Raw genomic sequence first — 19,167 nt, forward strand, 5'->3', positions numbered from 1 at the left:
CATCTTACTTTCCGTAACTCATTCCACAAATGTTCACCAAGCTCCTGCTGTGCTGGGCGCCGCGCTCGATCTGCTGCAGGAGAAACATGCAAACAGGACCCTCACCGATGCGGGGAGGAACAACAGTAGGTCACGGAACAGGACTCGAGGTGCCGAGCGCTTGACTGCAGGACAGGGGATCCTGCGCCCAGGTCTTCCCGGCCCCGGAGGCAGGGCTGGAGCCTCTCCGGTGACGGGTAGCGCAGTGGGCTGGACTGTGCTCCAGCAGCAAGGTCGCCAGCTCTGGACACCAGAACTACGGGGGCTTCTCCGGCTGTCCCTTCAGAGCGGCTCTCGCTGTTGACTGCGGTCATAACAAACCATCGGTTAACCTGGCTTGAGGTTAGCTCTCCCTTTCTGTTTCTCCTCAGTTTTCTCCTCTTCCAGTGTTCCCTCCTTTTCCTAAGCAAGGGCTCAAGAAAGGAAGAAATCGACAGAGAGAAATGACACGCGTTGGTGAGGGGTTTTCTGTAAATTACGTTCGTTAAAGCCCAGCCTTTCCGTAGCCTATTTAATGAATTCCGCTGAGGTCATTTTCAGTCTTCAAGTTCCTTCCCATTTCTTGTATTTCAAAAAGTGAGAGGTTAATTTCTTTCTTTTTAAAAATTAATAGCAACTAATTGGATCTACGATAAAGGCAAAATGGAGCCAATATTCTTACGAATTGTTGGCGTGGATCTCTTCTGGGGAAAATGTGCAGAAGAACTAGGACAATGAGGTATGTTTTTTAACCCCGCTTTTTGTCATGGGTTCTCACTGCACAAAATTTACATACGGGCATGTAGCTGTGACCAGAGAATATGTGGCCAAACAACAAAGGAGCTTGATTTTTTTAATGTCTATTTATTTATTTATTTATTTATTTAATTATTTTGAGAGAGAGAGAGAGAGAGAGAGAGCAAGTGGGGGAGGAGCAGAGAGAGAGGGAGAGAATATGCATGCATATGTATGTATGTATATAATTTTTTTTAAAAAAATTTTTTTTTTCAACGTTTATTTATTTTTGGGACAGAGAGACACAGAGCATGAACGGGGGAGGGGCAGAGAGAGAGGGAGACACAGAATCGGAAACAGGCTCCAGGCTCCGAGCCATCAGCCCAGAGCCCGACGTGGGGCTTGAACTCCCGGACCGCGAGATCGTGACCTGGCTGAAGTCGGACGCTTAACCGACTGCGCCACCCAGGCGCCCCTATGTATATAATTAATACATGTTTTTTTAAAATTTTTAAAAATGTTTTTTTTACTTTTGAGACAGAGAGAGACAGAGCATAAGCAGGGAAGGGGCAGAGAGAGAGGGAGACACAGAATCCGAAGTGGGCTCCAAGCTCCGAGCTGTCAGCACAGAGCCCAACGCGGGGCTTGAACCCGCAGACCGCGAGATCACGACCTGAGCCAAAGTCAGACGCCCAACCGACTGAGCCAGCCAGGCACCCCAATATATGTTTTTATCTATTTATTTATATATTTAATTTTAAAATTTTTATTTATTTTCCCCAGCCTTATTGAGTTATAGTTGACTCATCACATTGCACAGTTTAGGGCATTGATTTGATACATTTATATTTTGCAAAATGATTATCACCACAGCGCAGCTAACACCTCCATCATGTCACATAATTAGCATTTATTTTTCACGGTGAGGACCTTTGAAATGTACTCTCTTAGCAACATAAGAGCATATGATGCAGTATTATCAGCTGGAATCACCCTGCTGTCCATCAGGTCTTCAGAATCTGTTAATCTTGTCAGTGCAAGTTTGTCTGCATATATTTTCGATGTCGGCTTAAAATCTTGCTGAGACCATATTATTAAAGGTAAAACATTCATCTCAAAAACTAGGTTTGAGAGCTAAGTTATGGGATACATAGGAAATAGCTTTGCTTTTGAGCTGGCCTGCATATTTCCTTAGTTAAATCCTGGCGAGTCTCCCTTGCCCAGTGGTTATGAGTTCAGCCTTTGATACCAGGCAGCCTGGATTCTCAGTCTTTATTCCCTTCTCAGCAGGCATGGTCTTAAGTTTCCTTACCTGCAAGCCACTTGCAGATTTACGGGACAATAAACGAGAGCCTGAAGCATGTAGCTCAACCCCTGGCATTAAGAATGATTTGGTAGCTGCCTTTGTTACTGGTTTCATTTCTTTATCATTATTATCCTTATGTATCTCAGCATCTCTCACTCCTTCAGCAAGTTTTTCCTGCCCTCAGAATTCTTAACAGCAGGGTGACCCCGTGTTTCTCTTGGGTTCCACCTTTTTTTGAATTAAATATTTATTTATTTATTTATTTATTTATTTATTTTGAAAGAGAGAGAGAGCAAGTGCGAGCAGGGGGAGGAACAGAGAGAGAGAGAGGGAGAGAGAGAATCCCAAGCAGGCTCCGTGCTGTCAGCACAGAGCCCCACGTGGGGCTCGATCCTACGAGCCGCGAGATCATGAACTGAGCCAAATTCAAGAGTCGATGCTTAACTGACCGAGCCCGCCAGGCGTCCCATGGAGTTCCATCTTCAAGGAACAGCTCAAAACAGAGACACTGAGAGGATTCCCGGTGCTGCTATCTGTAAAACTCAGACACCTCCTTATGGGGCGGCTCTGTTACTGTGCGTGTGTGTATCCTCACAGGAGTGTTGTAGGAGTGAAAAGTGTTGGTTGTAACATGACTGCTCAGATAGAGCTCGGGCCCCCCGTGGCTCTCCTCCCACCCACAAGTTCCTTCGCCTGGGAATTTCCATCTTCTGGCAATATACTTTTGAGATGTAGCATCACAGAAGCACATCGCCAGTATTTTATCCCGAAATAACCCTGTCTGAACTTGAAGCCAACAGCCCCATTCCCAATCGCCTTCTCCTCCTGAGTTCACAATGGAGCCCGTTTCATCCACCTTTCCCCAGTGGCGGGTTTCTAGAATTCTCCCCACTTTGATTTTCTAATTAGTCTTTACTGCAGAATTGGCCTAAGTGAAACAGAGGGCATGACCTTTTCTCACGACTCAGGAATGATGTATCTACGACTGTATTCCAAGATGGCATCAACTTCTGAGGAGCGTTGCCGACCTTACTGCCAAAGAATGTGGGGGCGTTAGTCGGCACTAACCATTGTCAACACATATCCTCTATTGTGACCTGCAGTTGATTTTTGGAACTTAATGCAGGCGCTTCAGTCAATGAGCAAGATGCTTTCTTGACCTGTGACATTTTTACTGGTCCCGATTCCACTTATTTATAACAACATCACCCTTCCGGTCATTCGCACCACTCCGTGCTGACCTGATACTGAACCTAGAAACCCAAATAACCCCTCAAAGTAATGTCAGTGCCTTCGAACATTCCAGGACAATGCTTCCCACATGAAAAATAAGTAAAAATGTACTGCCATACAACCAGCATATGAAAGCCTGTGCAAAAAGTGAGGCGTTATTCATGGTGTAGAAGAATTCACTTTAGGAAAAAAAAAAACAACACCTCATTTTGACATTTTATCAAAAGCAGGTTTGAGTACATTCGTATGATTTGATGGATGTAAGAACATTACATTAGCACTCAACTTTCATGAGTATTTCCCTCCAACTAAATGAGAACCTTTCTGGGGCGCCTGGCTGGCTCAGTCTGTCGAGCATCCAACTCCTGATTTCAGCTCAGGTCATGATCTCGTGGTTTGTGGGATCGAGCCCTGTGTTGGGCTCTGTGCTGACCAGCCTGCTTGGGATTCTTTCACTTCCTCGCTCTCTCTGCCCCTGCCCTGCTCTCTCTCTCTCTCTCTCTCTCTCTCACAATAGTTTAAAAGTTTAAAAATTTAAATGGGAACCTTCCTCATTTCGGTCCTCAATGAGTCAGTACATCACTGGAGTAAATCGCCAGCCCCACACCAGGACCTCCAACGACAGTGGAGCAGGGCACAGACTTGCTCTCCCCACCTCGCTGGCATCTGCCACTTTGTTCCCTTCGCTTGACTGCGGCCACAGTGTTTTCTCTGTCTCTTGAACACAGCACATGCATTTCCTTCTGCCGCCCCTGCACTTGTGATGTGCAGAATCACTCTTCTCCGTTCTTTGCAGGGACGTGTTCTCAGCATTCTGATCCAGCAGCAAATGCCAGCCCTTCCTCGGGGCTCTCCCTGTGCCTCTAATGTTAACTCCCGGCCCATTTAAACTCTGCCCCGTTTAATCACAATTCCGAGCCATAACCTTGACTTATTTTCTTCATGGAACTTTTCACTGAGATATAACCATACATCTTGTTTATTCCCAGACAGTGCCTGTTAGTGTCTGCTTTCCCTGTGAAATTAATTATTCTCAAAAGTGTTCTGGTTTAAGTACTAAATTATACAGAGATCATATTTATCACTTCTAGAAATGTTTATGTATTTTTCCATATTATTCCTGGGTGTCTCTTCACTAGAATGTATGAACAGGGACTTTGTGCCAGGCAATTATCTAGGCTCTGGCAAGACAACAGTGAATAAAAAAAAATCATAAGGACGCCATAAATATTTTTTTTGGTAGAACCAATTAAATGAATGAATTGCAAGCTTTCATATAATGTGCTTGTGCACGGACACATAAATGGCCTTAAGTAGAAATTCTGGTTCAGGTTTTAAGCCATAGTTATTCAAACTTACACTGCAAATAATATATAAGAAGGGAGAAAGTCACCCTCATTTGGAGGAGTGAGATTGCAAAGTAATTGTCAGAAAGTTTATTGAGAAAGAACTTTCTTTGGAAACGTTTCTCCTACTACACAGCACGAAGCTTCCTGAAGAGGCAGTGGCTTATCTATTAGGAGCTGAGGTCCCCTCAGCACCGTTGCCAACTTTTTCTTTTCGATATCTCGCTTTGGTCTATGACAAGTTATTCTAGAGAACCCAGGCAGCATTCTTGCAAAAAGCAATAATGCCCACTCTGTGGATGAGATATGCATCACAATCCCGAAAATCAGCAGAAAATTTCATCCTCCACGAAAAGATAAATATTAACATCGAGTGAAAAGGGGTCCAGTTTTTTGTTTTTTTGTTTTCAAAATTATGCCAGGGCCCCTCCAGGCATTTTCCACCTTGATTTTGATTTGGGGGAACCTCAGTCACTTGAGAAGGGCAGTCTACATTGGCTCAGGATCTGGCCCGATAAAGGTGGAGGGCACGGTCGTTAATTTGCACCCCACAGTTTATATTCCTTTTATTACTAAACGGACACGGCGGGCAAGAGAAGTGTGGTGCATGTTTATTATTTGGGGGCATAGTTTGTTCAGCACAGAGGACAGTAATATGGGGGGGGGACCCCAAGGCTAGCTTTTGTAAGTGGAGCGTTTGTGTGAATTAAGAACAGATTCTCCTCTGAGAAGATAAACTGGGAAAAAAAGCTGAAGCTGTGTTTCAACCTCCATTTTTCCCCTTGGCTCAGAAACTTAGGGCAGGGTACCATCTACTGTCCTTCATGTGGAGGCCCTTAGAAATGGGCACGCATTAGATAGCGGAGAATTTCAAGTTCAGTGGTGCGTAAAACTGATTGAAATCAAAATCTGCCCTGGTAACAGCTTAGATCTGCACTTAGTTCTTTCCTACCGCAGGGACGACCATTCCCATCCGTGTCCCAGACAAAGCATCATCAGTCCGGAGGTAGGAACTTGCAGGAGACCATTGCTCCCAGTCTTAGGGTGAGAACCGGTCAGGTAAGTCACGTGATCATAGGTATTTTTAAAAGCAACGTAGGCCTGAGAACAGGGGAAAGCTAAGTGATCTGAATCCCAGTAAGAGACAAGCCCTTCCTAGAAAAGAAAAGAAGCTCTGATTACTTTTATCCTTGGCACAGTTCTCTCTACCTCAGAAATAGTAGGATGTTTTACCCAAACGTCTTTCAGCTTTTCATCACAGGATGGAATCCGGGGGATTCCTGGTCACAGTGCGAATCCACCCCCACCCCCACCTCTTTCTCACGGGCCCTTCACTGAGGGCCCACAGTAGCAGCACCAAGGGCCCCAGCCCCGTAGGCTGCACAGAACCTTTCCTGAGTACGTGGCAGGGCCCTACTGAAGGCTTCGGGTGGCGCGGACCGAGAGAGATTCCCAAGGCATCACAGGCCTTTGCCGAAGGCAAGGCAGGAAGCAGCCAAAGCCTGATCGTAGCTGGATGAAAAATACGTCTCCATCTCCCGAGGGTCAGGAAGCTGGCTGCTGGCTGGTAAATCCTAGAGAGATGCTCAGATTCTTACCAGTTCTCAGACCCTAAGGCTTGCTGAAGGGGAAGCCTCTACCCCGCTCTCCAAGTATTGGAAGCCAGGGGGAACTGAATCCAGTTAAAGCTGCCACAAAGCCCACACGCAACCCCATTACAGATGTCGGATTCAGCTTCTAAGCCTTTTCCGAAGGGCAGATATTACGTATTAACTTCTCAGTTATTCTTCCACCTAGAATGTCCAGCATGAAACGGTAACAACTAAAGAGGCAAACGAGGAGGCAAGAGAGTGCGATCCATCATCAGGAGGAAAAAACTCGTCATAGAATCAGACCCAGAGACATCGATTACGGAATTAGCAGGCATGGGCTGTAAAGTAATCCCAGTAACGGTGTTCGAGGATTTGAGGGGGAAAGATGCTTCAAAGAGCATGCGATGAACACGGGCAGAAGCTGGTCTGTGCCGGAGAACAGAGAAATCTAAAAACCCATGATCAGAGTAAGAGCTTCTCGGCGCGCCTCTGGGTAACCGAAGAGAGCACAGGTCATATAGATCTAGGGGCTTTGGACATACACGTGAACCAACTTGACCTGACCCACCCCAACACGGCACACAAGCTACGAGTGTATCCAGAAACGCTTACCGCCACCAACCACGTGCTGGGCCATCAAATCAGTCTCGCTTAGTTTTAAAAGAGTGACATCACAGGAAGTGCCTTTGCTTGAGACCCTCAGGGACCCGGGGAACAAGCGCCAGGCGAGAAACCCTGTGCACCTGGGGCGCTTCCCACTGGCTGTTACTGCTAAACCGCCTGTGTCGCAGAGTAGAACCAGGAGGCGGCCGAGATGTGACCCCTTATGGGAGCCCCACTTAAAACAGGACCCGGCTCCCAAGAGTGCCAGTGAGCTGCCTGGGTTGCCTGCCGATATCGGCCAATCAGGAGGAGGTGCTCTTTTTCCTCTTCCCTCATTAGCATATTGGACGGGAGTGGGAACCTGAGGGAAACCCTTTCTGTATAAGCAGGGCCCCCCTCTGCCCCCAGAGGCCAGCCTGACTGATCCGTGTTGGTGCTGGGGCTTCCTTGGGCTCTGCTGCAGCCCCAGTAAAGCGTGGCCCGTGCCTTTGATTTTCAGGTCCTGCGACACTCCGACGGCAAATATTAAAAATCATCGATGATATGATGTCTAGAAGAGCTCAAGTGGGAAATTATGCAACAGCAACAACAACAAATCTGTGATTCAAAGGGATATTACAAAGGATGTTAGAGAATATTTAGAGCCTGCTTGACAATGAAAACAACATATCAAAATGCATATGCAGCCTGAGGCAGTGTGAGAAAGGAAGTTTATGGTCCTGTGCACGCAGATCATTGATTTCTTGCTTCTTCCCTTTTCCTACAAACATCCGTGTCCAGAAGGTACAGATAATTAGGGTAAGAGCAGAGATCAATGAAATAAAGACTGGACAAATGATAGAATCAACAAGAACAAAAAGGAGGATACGCTGAAAAGACCTACAAAACCGAGGAATCCCAAGCTAGATTAATCAATAAAAAAAAGAAGGTGCAAATAATCAGTATGAGAAAACTTTTTTGTGTGTTTTTTCATGTTTATGTATTTTTGAGAGAGAGAGAGAGAGACGGGGTGTGAGCGGGGGAGGGGCAGAGAGAGAAGGAGACACAGAATCTGAAGCAGGCTCCACGCTCCGAGCTGTCAGCACAGAGCCCGACGCGGGCTCGAACCCACAAACTGTGAGAACATGACCTGAGCCGAAGTCAGATGCCCAACCGACTGAGCTGAACGTGCCCAAAACGTGTGCATTTTATTACATGAAAATCATACTTCAATAAACACAAAATGAAGCAATTATGGAAAGGGTATCTCCGACCATGGGAACTGCTTCCTGAGCACATGGCTGGCACTTAGCAATCCTGTGTGTATGCCGCTTTCTTAACCACTGCCACATTAATGGTGACAAGAAACACTTCACGTTTGGGATAGGATTCGCAAACTCTGAGAGAGTAAACAGCGTACTCCAGGCTTTAGAAAGCGCGTGGCAACATCAGGACTGAAACTCAAGTTTTTTCGCCTCTTAGTTTCTGCTTTTCCCAACAAGAATACTTTGCTATCCTTACCTTAGGAAAGCCCTGACGTAATGTTGCTTGTTTCGTCCTGAACCTCTGAACTTCACTGGCTCGTAATTGGAATGATTATAATTTTATAGCAATGCATGCATTTGGAATTCTGACTTAATTAAGAGTCACCCGATGATCTGAATTAGAACATTTTCCTTGCCTTCAGTCTCGGGCTTTGGAGCACCACTATCTGGGTGGATGCTTCCATATGCCCCCATAGCAACGTAAGCTTCCCTCCGCCGCGATGTCCAGTCCATGGCCCCCGCTTTTCTGTTTCTACGTCTGCCTCTGTCCATCATTAGTCTCAGAGCTTTCCTGTGTGTGGGTAGAGGAGAAATTATTTCTTATTCATCTTGTATCCCAGGCTTATTATAGTGTGTGGCACTCAAATACTTAATGAATAAACACGTAGGGCAAATGCCTCAGGGGAAGCTGGCACCTCCTGGTCCGCCTTGTGTCACCACAACTGCATCGATACATTGATTAATAGCTTGTCTGGAAGTGGCACCTGGGTGGCTCAGTCAATAAGCGTTGGACTCTTCAGCTCGGGTCATGATCTCACAGTTCGTGAGTTTGAGCCCCGAGTCGGGCTCTGCACTGACAGTGTGGAGCCTGCTTGGGATCCTCTCTCTGTCCCTCCCCCACTTATATGCTCTCTCTTTCTCAAAATAAATAAATAAACTGAAAAAAATTAATTTGTCTGGAAGGAAAGGTCCTTTATGATGCAGTTGATGATATTAAAAGTAATATTTTCATTGTGCTATTAAATGTAGCATTGTTCAGTTTGCTTGCTTATTGGCCAGTATCCGCATGGGGCAGAGAGTGTATGGAGATAAACATCTGTAGTGGCTGGAACAGTCTTGAACGTATTATAGTAGCTGCTTAGTTTGTGAAATGAACAAATGTGTGTTTACGCTTCTGTAACACGAGTACAATTCTGCAAACTTCCCTGTCTTTCTCTGAATTGATCCTGCTTTCTGTATCTTGTTAATGCTCCCTTCTTTACCCAAGGCATTGTCTTCCATTTTGGAGTAAGATTTTAGGGTGTGCTTTTTACATATGGTCCTCATTACACAATTATTCTTATTTATAGTATAACATAGATATTAGCCTTTTTGTATATGCATAATCAGCTTTCCCGGCACTATTTATTCAATAGCTTAGCATTTCTTTGATTTGTAGTGTCATTTACCAATGTTCTGTATATTAGCAGACAATTGTGTGTTCTTTATTCTTTCCTGTTAGCTATGTTGGCATTGACATCATAGTGTTTGAATCACTGTTTAAAATTTTTTTTTTACATTTATTTATTTTTGAGAGACAGAGAGAGACAGAGCACGAGTGGGGGAGGGGCAGAGAGAGGGAGAGAATCCGAAGCAGGCTCCAGGCTCCGAGCTGTCAGCACAGAGCCCGACGCGGGGCTCGAACCCACAAACTGTGAGATCATGACCTGAGCTGACGTCGGACACCCAGCTGACTAAGCCACCCAGGCACCCCAAATCACTGATGTTTTATAATGTTTGATACCTAGTAAGACATTTTTTCCCTAAATATTTTTAAATATTTATTTATTTATTTCCTTGCGGCAGAGAGAGAGAGAGAGAGAGAGAGAAAGAGAGAGAGAAGGAGCAGGAGCAGGGGAGGGGAAGAGAGAGAAGGAAAGAGAGAATCTTAAGCAAGTTCCATGCTCACCAGGGAGCCCTAAGTGGGGCTAAATCTCACAACTGTGAGATCATGACCTGAGCTGAAATCAAGAGTCAGATGAACGTTTAAATGCCTGAGCCACCCAGGTGTCCCAAGCAAATTTTTGTTTTGTTGAAACTCATTTGTCCTCTTTTTCCATTTTACTAATTTATTATCTAATACATCTGCCCTATTTTTATTTTTATTTTTATTTTGTCAAGTTTATTTATATTTTGAGAGAGACAGAGGCAGTGCGAGTGGAGGAGGGGCAGAGAGAGAGGGAGAGAGAAAGAATCCCAAGCAGGCTCCCTGCCACCAGCACAAAGTCTGACATGGAGCTCGAACCCACGAGTTGTGAGATCATGACCTGAGCCAAAATCAAGAGTCGGATGCTTAACCGACTGAGCCACCCAGGCGCCCCTGCCCTAGTTTTCAAAGCTTATTTTAAGTTTGTAATGTCTCAAGACATTTACTTTTAGTGTTTTTTCTTAACGCCCGGATTCCCCCTTTCCGGCCCTACTTCGGAGGACCGTGATAAGGTACTCTTCACGTCATTCAGTTCCTAATATTTCATAGTTTCCTGTGTGGGTAACTTACCAACTCATGAGTGGTTTAACAGGGCTCACTTTCAAGTTTATGTGTGTTGCTGATTTCTGATTACTTGAAGTTTGGCTCTGAGATTCTGATCTGAATGCATATCACTTACAATCCCTGCAGGAGATGAACACCACCTTCAGGCGAGTAACTGAGGACAGTTTAATGAGAAGGCTGTACACACATGTGTGAGCAGGGTTTTAGGAAACCAGGAGGGGAGAGTGGAAACACTAAATTTAGCACCAACGGGAAGCCATTACCACTCTCAGAACTGAAGGTTTGGGAGAGGAAAAGCTGACCAGAACAGAGAGAGGGGCTCCTGTAGGAGCTGTTGTCTTGGGGGAGAAACTTCTTCAACCTACAGCAACCCATCACTGAGGAATCCAGAGAATAAGTCTTCCTTTTTCACTCTGTTTCCCCATCCAGTCTCCTGCCAATACTTCCCATCAGTTCGAAACCAACCAGAGCCCGATGGCAAGGGAACCACAGAGGAGGCCCCTGTAGCACTACCCTCCTACCCCCTAGGTTCCCTGCACATGGAAGAAAGTCAGAGAATGGAGTTGGATGGTGTAACGGAAGTGTCCAGGTCTCCTTGGGACCTTCTCTTACCTTCCTCTCATTCAAGTAAAAATAACTATGTTCCCAACATAGGGAACAACAAAGTTCCATGAGCCGTGCTATCATTAAGGAGTGATGTCAATACCAGAAGACTAAAATATTAGCCAAGCCACCACCTGTCTTCTTAATAAAGTCAATGGGGGGTAAAGATGGAGAAAAATGAATGAATAACAAAAGCCATAGCTAATCGATCTCTGGTTTTGGATTTGTCAGGATGCCTAAGTTGATAATTATAACTGTCATTTTTCACTATGAATTTCATGTTCCCTTTATGCCCTTTCAGTACCTTAGCTGGATCGGCTTCTTTGCCTGTGAAGTCTTTCAAACTTTCCTTCCTTTATGTTCCAAATCTCTAGTGTTCCCGGCTTTACGGGGCTGTTGCAGTGTTCCATTGACCAGGACTATTGGCAAAGGAGACCGTGTCACTCAGTGGCTTCCCTGAGTTCAGACATTGTCTTCCTTGTTTCCGTGTGCAGCAATAAATTGATCTTCCCTTGGTTTGGCTGGGCAGTCCTTTTATGGCTATTGACTCGGCAGTGCAAGGGGACCGCTCTGGGCAGGCATCGGCTTGCAATTCATCACCATCCTCTCTCTCTCCCTTGGACACTGGGGCCAATCCATCCTCAAGTTGGGAGGACCAAACAATGTCTTTTGTGGGTTATTTGTGGTAATAATGATGAGTCCACTTTCTTCTCCACCTATTTGTTCGAGACTCGTGCGTTCTAGCTATGGGGAAATGGCACTACATGTCACCTACTAAGATTAGGGTTTTCAGTAGGGCATGCTACCTTTTTATTAAGCCACCTGCGTCTGGGTGCTGGACACATGGTGTAGGGTCTGTGAATTTGATGGGCATGAGCTCATTGCTGCACTTTCTTTGGTGTGATGAGAATCCCTGGCTAGAGGCAATGTTGTGTGGGATACCATGGCAATAAGTAAGGCATTTGGTGAGCTCACAAGTGAGGGTGGTGCAGAAGTATGGTGGGTAGCAAAGGCAGACTCATATCCAGAGTAGGAGTCTTCCCTTGTGATGATGAACAGCCACACCCTCTGTATGGAAAGACTTGAATATAATCGGCTTGACACCAGGTACCAACTGGTCTCCGTGGAAAGTAGGACCAGATCAGAGGCTCAACACTGACCTCTGCTCTCAGAAGCGTGGACACTTAGCAGGGGGCATGCTTGGTGAGGAGAAGTCCATGGTTGTCAAAACTTCTTTATACACATCCTCAAGGGCAATCAACAGTGTGGGTCCAGAAAGAAACACTGATTGTTGCAAGATGCTTCATCTTCTCTACGTGATGATTGAGAGCCGACGTGTTGGATGGTCTCTGGTGGGGCGTTTCAGTGGGAAACCAGAGCCTTCCTAACGATGCCCATTCCAAGAGGTTTACCTGTATACCCTTCTTTCAGACTTCCTTGTCACACATCTTTTGAACTTGTTATTTCCAAGTTTTTGAGTGGTCTCTTCCCGTAAATTAGGGGTGTTCTCTCTAACCCAGGCTGTCTCCCATTACACATAAATGCACTATCACATTGACTTCCTGGATTCTGCCCACTGGGAGGATTTTCCTTCCCTGCTGTATTTTGTAGCCATTCCTGTTCGGGCCTATAGAACTTTTGGCTGGTTATGTGTCTATTATGCAAACCCATCTGTAAACCAGGGCTACCCTTTTTACCTTTTCATAGGGAACCCCCATGAGGCCACAGTTGTGTGTTAAGGGCAAAGCATTACAGACAGCAATAGGTTTATGTACCGGGTGAGTGAACAACCTGGCTAGTTATGCAGTTATTTTGTGCCTGTTCTGATATATACCATTTCCAAATGGATAATTGAAGATCACTATTAATCTCCAATGTTATGATTTGGTAGATCAGAAAAACACAGTTATGATGGACAGTTTGGGTTTCACAATTAATTGGTGCCTTATGGTTAAGCATTAAGTTTCTACCAGGGTCAACAGGCGACCAGAAACTGCTTACCAAATTGAGGATAGCTGTTGGCAAGACGGCATGGCTCCCTTCGAAGCTCAGGGGACTACGTGGTGATTCTTGCATTGGGATTTGTCAGAATCTCTATAAAATACGTCATCTGTCCGTCCCACAGGAATTACCACCGCATATGTCGGCACACAGCCCCAAGTGACAATGCCACCAGAACCCGTTGCCTGGACCTGATACAGTGGTCTAGGCTGTAGACTTTCTTGCTCTTTACTCTCCGCCCTGAACCAGCCTTCTTAAAGTTTACTCAATAATTATATTTAGGAGCATGCCTACGTGGCCTAGATGCAGCCTGCAAAAAGTCCATCGAGAGCTGTGTCAGCATCTTTGAAGTGGGGCCACAAAATGAGGCGACACCTCTCTCACTTTAGGGGCCATTCTGACATAGCTCAGCTACTGCCTCTAGAAACCTTGCCAGTGTGGTAAGTCTTTAAACTTGCGTGAGATTTATCTCTCACCTTCCCTTAGGCTTGCTGCTTCCCATCAGTCCGGTGCTATCTGGGTAACATGATACTTGACGAGATGTTAAGACATTCAAGTTCCTTCTGGTCTGTCTTACGAAAAAGCAGGAGGGGTCGGCACAGCCATGAGGTAGGGTCACGACGATGTGCTGATGCTTGATCCACATGAGACACCTTGTTTCCGATCACCTTTGCTGATAGGAATGCCAGGCCAACATTCTGGGGTGTGGGACTGTGTTGGCTTCCTTTGGTGAAGATGCCACATTTAGAACCACAGCCACAGTGGACGTCGTCACCTGATTAGGGGTGCAGTGACCACGGTCATTCCATAGGACTCATCCGGTGTTCTCACCATTCAAACAGGAAAGGCAGGAGGAGACGTGGAGTTCTCCTTACCCTGCGGGCTCTGGTAGCATTGATGCCTAAGGCGTGTGGTGTTGCTGTTGGTTTACAATTTTGGCGAAGGAACGGCAGCTCCCAGAGCTTTCTGTTGCCTTTTTCTACTATAGTCTTCCTCATCTCACAGGTCAGGGAATCAGTGTGGGGATTCTGCCAGTGATGAGGCATCCTTACTCTCAATATGTATCCCAGGGCTGGGGGAGTAGACACAGAATGTGTCCATTGTTCCACTGGACTCCTTGTGGTAAAGAGTCCGACTGAGACCATCTGTTGCTGGACTTTCATAAACCCTCCTGGGGGAAACATTCATTAGCTTACCTGACAATTAGCATCGGTCCAGAGCCAGATGCTAATAACCTCCAGAGGCTTCTTTGTCTTGCCTTTTGGCCAGTAAGTATCCATCATTGTGAAATGGCTTCCAGGCTCACCTGTGAGGTTTAGAGATCGTTTCCTGTATGTTCTCGTGACCACACACGTGTAGGAGGCCAGGAGAGGCACCAGAGAGAGTTCGGGGTATACTGGAGTGGGGGCGACCTTGATGGAGCGTCCCTGGTAGGAGACCATTACCGGGCTTGCCTCTCGCTGGCCCATCCAGGCGGTCTGACATTTCAGGGGGGCTCATGCCCCTCCCCACACCACACGGAGTGTCAGCCAGGCGGGCAGGTGCTTTGGGCATTTGTGAGCACAGGTGAAGGAAGAGACAGATGGACAGGACTGGAGCTGAAGGAGAAAGAAAGGACCTAGAGCGCGGGGCTCTGTCCACAACGAAGCACTGAGAGATGGGAACGGCAGGGGCAGCAAAGAGGAGCCAGAAAGAGTAGAGCCGGAGGGGAAGTCGTTTTGTTTGTTTGAGAACATGCGCTGAATGATGAGGGAGAATTTGGGAGGAGATAAAAAGGGACACGACAGGCGTTATTAGGGTGTAGAAGCTAGATTACCCCTAATGACCTTTGAGAGTTGCCAGGAAGGACTGAAGTGAATTTTAACTAATTTACCTCCTGTTTGTACTATATGATAATAATAATAATGATAAACATTAATTAATAATAATTTATCAAACATTATTATCATTATTATATATGTGATAGAGTCCTTCTGGTGTGAACCACAGGGGTCATGGCTTCAATAGCCACAAGCGACTATTTCTAGGTCCCCGCCTGGTTCTAGGTCCTCCCTGAGAGCAGGTTTCCCTCCGGGGGAGAGGAGACCCCACGGGGGAGGGGGGGACGTGACCGCGTCACCACAAGCAGGATGCTGGACACCGGAGCCAAGCTCTGCAGACGTCCCAGTTAGGCGCACAGGTTGTCCTTCCTTCCCCCCTCCACCTTCATTTGCCAAAAACTCTGAGTTGGTGAAAGGGGTGGCTCTGACCGGCTCGCCCCGCTGTGGAGCCTAGAACTGGCCACCAGGAGGCAGTGTTGCCTCTTCTCAGATGCAGGGTGAGCCGGTCCCAAGTGGGAGGAAGAGCCAGGAAGGCTGGATCCCAGATTAGTACAGATAATAGAGGGAAAGAAGAGACAAGGGAGCAGGGATGCGAGGTAAGTGCTTGCATGGAGTGTGGGGGGAGGTGAGGCCAGAGAAAGATGGAGGCCAATTCAGGCTTTGGTTAAGCCTTCTGATTTAATGAGTCCTGATCTCCTCTGTGACACACCCACCCCCCACCCCCATAGGCGGGTATTTAGCTGGTTTACCAGAAAACGTCTGGTGTGGAGTGGTTTAGCGGAGCGAGTTCCACGAAGGCAGGCCTGCGGTCTCCCCGTCTTTCTCTCAGTGTCCAGAGCGTGTCTGACTTGTAACAAGTCGTACAGAGAGTGCCTTAACAAGGTATCTGACCCTTGCTGGGTGCTGCCTGTGGAGGCACAGGTGTTCGGACCAACCGTGCACCCTGAGCTGGGAGCCCTCCACCAAGCGCCCCAGCTCCCCGTGCGCGAGGCCTCCCTCACAGATGTGGGACCCGGTTCTCCCGAAGGCCGGGCTGCAGTCACGGGCACACATGAATGAAAGCAAGAAATGGCCATAACTGAGAAATACAAGTCTTCTTTCAGTAGGTGAGACCTCACAGGTAAAGGACGTGTCCTTTGTGAAGGCTCCTGGAGACTTGCCTGATGGACCTCAAGGCTGGATACAAACTTGCCGTGTAACCCGTGGTCTAGACAGCCGCCTTCACGCTTAGTGAGGACGCACGCCAGCCGGCCTTCAGAGGCTCGGTTCACGTTGGGCCTCCCCAAGTCCCCCTGACAGCCCTCAGGCGACCAGATTTCTAGATGGTACGATTTTTGTGTGTTTCATCCGTCCAGGCTGAGCCTTGTTCAGTCTCCTCTACAAGCTCCTGGCTTTCTTGGAGTCTGCAGAGTTGTTACCATGGTAACCTTCCCATACTCCATAAAATCCGATAAAATCTTAGGTCTGTACCTTCCGTTCTTCTCAGTCTGGTCCTTTTCTATTTATTTATTTGTTTGTTTATTTATTTATTTATTTAGAGAGATACATGTGCAAGTGAGCAGGGGAGGGGCAGAGAGAGGGAGAGAGAATCCCAAGCAGGCTCCATGCTGTCAGCGCAGAGCCTGATGCGGGCCTCAGTCCCATGCATCATGAGGTCATGACCTGAGCTGAAACCAAGAGTCGGACGCTTAACCAACCGAGCCACCCAGGTGCCCCCAGTTCTCTTCTTCTGTCCCCACCCTCTCTCCCCATCAGCCACCATCCATCTGGCCATCCGATCCATGCCAGAAACACCACCAGGTGCCACTGGCCACTCTCAGCTCCACTGCATTTTCCATCCCATTGTCTGCTTCACTGCCTTACTGACGTCATAGCTTCTTTTTTGCTTTTCTTTTCAGACATCCGTGATGTCTGAAATACTGGAATAGCTTATAACCAGCCTCTGTTTGTACGTTTCTAGCTCCTTCAACATTCTCTGCTCACCAAGGGCAGGAGAGATCTTCACATGCATAGTGTCTTTCATTGTTTGGCCACACAGAACGCTCCAATAGACATGAAATCGCTCCCTAGAGGAACGGCCCATAAGCTCTGCACTGGGAATAAGACTGGAACCCATGAAGACTAACTCGTCCAGGGATGTTTCTGTTTTGCTCTCTGGAGGACACATACAAATACCTACTTTAGGGAAAGCAGCTGTTTTCAGAGGCACATGCTTCCATAAAATCATCTCTTAAATACATGTAACATTTTAATATATGTAATCTCAGTCACATGAGGCAGGCAGAGCATATATTACTTTCTTAAGGTTTTAGCTATAAGATGAGAAGATTGAGTCCCAGAGGGGTTAAGTGATTGCCAAGGTCACGTAGCTAACACGTGGTAGCACTTGGCAGGAAATAGGGCTTTTCATTTTTCCCTGCATTGTCCTTTCTTCATTGTACCTCGCATCCCTTGACTTGTGGAGTGGATGATGGATCGATGTCTGCTCGTGGAGGCTGATAATGTGTATCTCTGACCCCAGCTTCAATAACTGACGGGGCCGAATCTTTTGAATTTGGGCTTAAGAAAGAAGACGCTAACTGGGGTGAAATTAGGTGGTTTAAAATGCATTTTGAGATACTTCACCTGGAGACACAGTACTGACAGGTAAATAGAACGAATGCAGAGAAACCTCTTCTCTGCCGATGAATAACACATTGCTTTTGGGCAAGTAGGTAAATTCAAGGAGATTGTCTTTCCCACCAGCTACACTTAAAAAGTTTAGTGCATGAATAATTGAGCAACTTCCTGGCACACTCAGTATTTATTTGTAAGCCTGCTCTGGGCAGAAAAAGAGAAAAAAAATATTTTGAAAACAAGTTTTGCATTAGCTAGGAGTTTATTTGTTTGCCAGAAGATTACATAATTACATTTGCAAAGGAACATATCGCTGTGTCTCCTTGTTTTCTTGTTGATGCACCAAGGGGAGGCATATGAGGCAAATCAGGAGGGAGAGGGTAAAAATCTGAGTCGGCGGGTGCACGCGTCCGCTGCTGGAGATCAGAAGAGAACCTCCGGAAATCTGTTTGCATGTCGACTACGATCCTCATGAGAGTCCTACAATACCGTCATGTTAAGATCGTCTTTGCACCTGTCTTTTCTCTCCAGTTAGGCCAGTGGCCGGTCCACCAGGGGCAACACAGCTTTACAGGAGGTGGTTGCTCAGTCATGGTTGAGTGAATATTTCCTATTCCACGACCCTCACAACGTCATCTTTTTTAAACTTAAGTTCAGGCACGTAAGGAGAGAGCGTTATATGTGTTCTCGGTCCAGTGATGGGGAAACGCCATCCAGAGAAAGCTGCTTGGGTCTGAGGAAGAGCTGAGGTTGAACTTGTGTGAGGGAGGAGAGCGGCCGCCGGGAACAAACCAAAAGATAGATTCTAGGGACATCAGCACCGGGGATCTGGGAAGTGGACGCATATTGTAAGCAAGGTGTCTGGTTTAGACCTGGAAGTCTCGCTGATCTTGCGTTCATTTCTTCCTTCACTGAATTAATGATTTCTCAACTCCTATGTGCTGGCAGTGTTGTGGCTGTGGGCATATGGCGGGGAGGGGAAGAGACACCCACATCTGCCCCAGGGGGGCTCGCACTCTGGGGCAAGGCGGATGGGAAACACAAGCAGGAGCGTGTGACGTAGTGTGACCGGAGACTGGATGGAGATTCCCAATGCCTGGGAACACGTGTGACCCAGGATCCCGCAGTTACCTTTCTGGGGCCAGGGATTGAACTTGACCTCCTGGGACTACATTCCTCCCAGAAGAAACCATCGGAATCTCTGCCTTTATTTAACATCGATTCGAAAAAAAACCCCAAACTGCTTCATTTAAATAGCTTTAAGCAAATACGGCTTAGCGTTTCTTCATAGGAGGGCATTAAAATCCAGACCTGGTGCTAACTCGGGACTTTGCCAAGCAAAGTGCAGCTGAGGGGGGGCAGACAGGAGAAAGCGGATGCTTATAATGTGCTTGGTCACCACACACGCTCTCTTCCTCTCGTCCTCTCACTCTCTTTCTCTCTCTCTCTCCACCTTGCATGCTGGCTCATACACTTCCATTGAAAAAGTCAGTGCTTGGCTCTATTTTCTTGGTACAGGC

General features: G+C 46.8%; 1 long non-coding RNA gene and 1 other non-coding gene across 2 annotated transcripts; one reads left to right on the forward strand and one right to left on the reverse strand.

Annotated features, from left to right (window-relative positions):
* The first annotated feature begins 411 nt into the window (after positions 1-411).
* Positions 412-7,037, forward strand: LOC121022944 (uncharacterized). The gene is made up of 3 exons (XR_005787182.1): positions 412-495; positions 653-757; positions 6,436-7,037. It is a non-coding gene; the product is annotated as an uncharacterized LOC121022944 (long non-coding RNA).
* On the reverse strand, positions 1,384-1,468 carry TRNAQ-UUG (transfer RNA glutamine (anticodon UUG)). Its single transcript has one exon. It is a non-coding gene; the product is annotated as a tRNA-Gln (tRNA).
* Positions 7,038-19,167: the final 12,130 nt, after the last annotated feature.

This window comes from Herpailurus yagouaroundi, unplaced genomic scaffold, assembly GCF_014898765.1.
Source record: "Herpailurus yagouaroundi ecotype Mexico unplaced genomic scaffold, PumYag 483, whole genome shotgun sequence".
Lineage (NCBI taxonomy): Eukaryota > Metazoa > Chordata > Mammalia > Carnivora > Felidae > Herpailurus > Herpailurus yagouaroundi.